The sequence below is a fragment of the Otolemur garnettii genome, unplaced genomic scaffold, assembly GCF_000181295.1.
Source record: "Otolemur garnettii isolate 467f Iridium unplaced genomic scaffold, OtoGar3 scaffold00001, whole genome shotgun sequence".
Taxonomy (NCBI): Eukaryota; Metazoa; Chordata; class Mammalia; order Primates; family Galagidae; genus Otolemur; species Otolemur garnettii.
Genome location: NW_003852396.1, coordinates 43,366,379 through 43,367,268, shown reverse-complemented (window position 1 = coordinate 43,367,268; position 890 = coordinate 43,366,379). Strand labels below are relative to the sequence as shown.

The following is an 890-nucleotide window of genomic DNA, read 5'->3' as shown; positions in this document are numbered from 1 at the left end:
CTAGGATCTCTGTCAATGTAGACATGCCTTAGTGGAATCTATAAGGGATTCATCAAACAAGGAATGCAGAGTATCCCAACGGGTGGTAAACATAGACTGCTCATATTATGGACTCATAATCTTATTAAATACATAGCATATAAGATGACCAGATGGATAGTGAATGAACATCTTCTACTTTAGCGATTATGTATTTTTTTTACAGAAGTTTGTTTATTTAACAAAAAGTTGAACATGAAAATGTATAAGACCCAATTCTGACATCATAGGAAAACAGGCTCATTGGAGAGGGAACATGGATTTCTCTGCTAAACCACCATAATTATATTTATAGTCATTCCAAGGCTTCTAAGATGACACTATTTCCTTGTATTACGACCATTCCAATATTGTTCTGTTGCCCACTGGTTGACATCTCCATACATTCATCTATCACAAGATTCATAAGGGTATCAAATCCTTGCAATATTCCTTGGACATGTCTGCCACCATTTAATGTCCATGGTAACTTCTTGTCTATAATTTTTTTCAGCTCAGGAGGGTAAGCTTTGATCATGGCAACTACTCCATCAGATCAAAGATGATCTATGTATTTTTAAGAGTATATTAGGGAGCTACTGAGGGGGCTGAGGCAAGAAAATTGCCTAAGCCAAAGAGCTGGAGGTTGCTGTGAGCTGTGATGCCGTGGCACTCTACTGAGGGCAACAAAGTGAGACTTTGTGTCAAAAAAAAAAAGAGTATATTAGGGAAAATAACAAACACTTAAAGGAGTGAGATATATTCTTCCTTAGGAAATAATTTTTGTTAGGCTTTTAAAAAAATTCATTAAAAGTACATGTGGCATAGAAATACAGAAAAACATGAGGGAGATATGTAAATGACTGATATTT

General features: G+C 35.6%; 1 pseudogene; it reads right to left on the bottom strand.

Annotated features, from left to right (window-relative positions):
• Positions 1 to 334: 334 nt before the first annotated feature.
• Positions 335 to 556, bottom strand: LOC111725355 (annotated as a pseudogene).
• Positions 557 to 890: the final 334 nt, after the last annotated feature.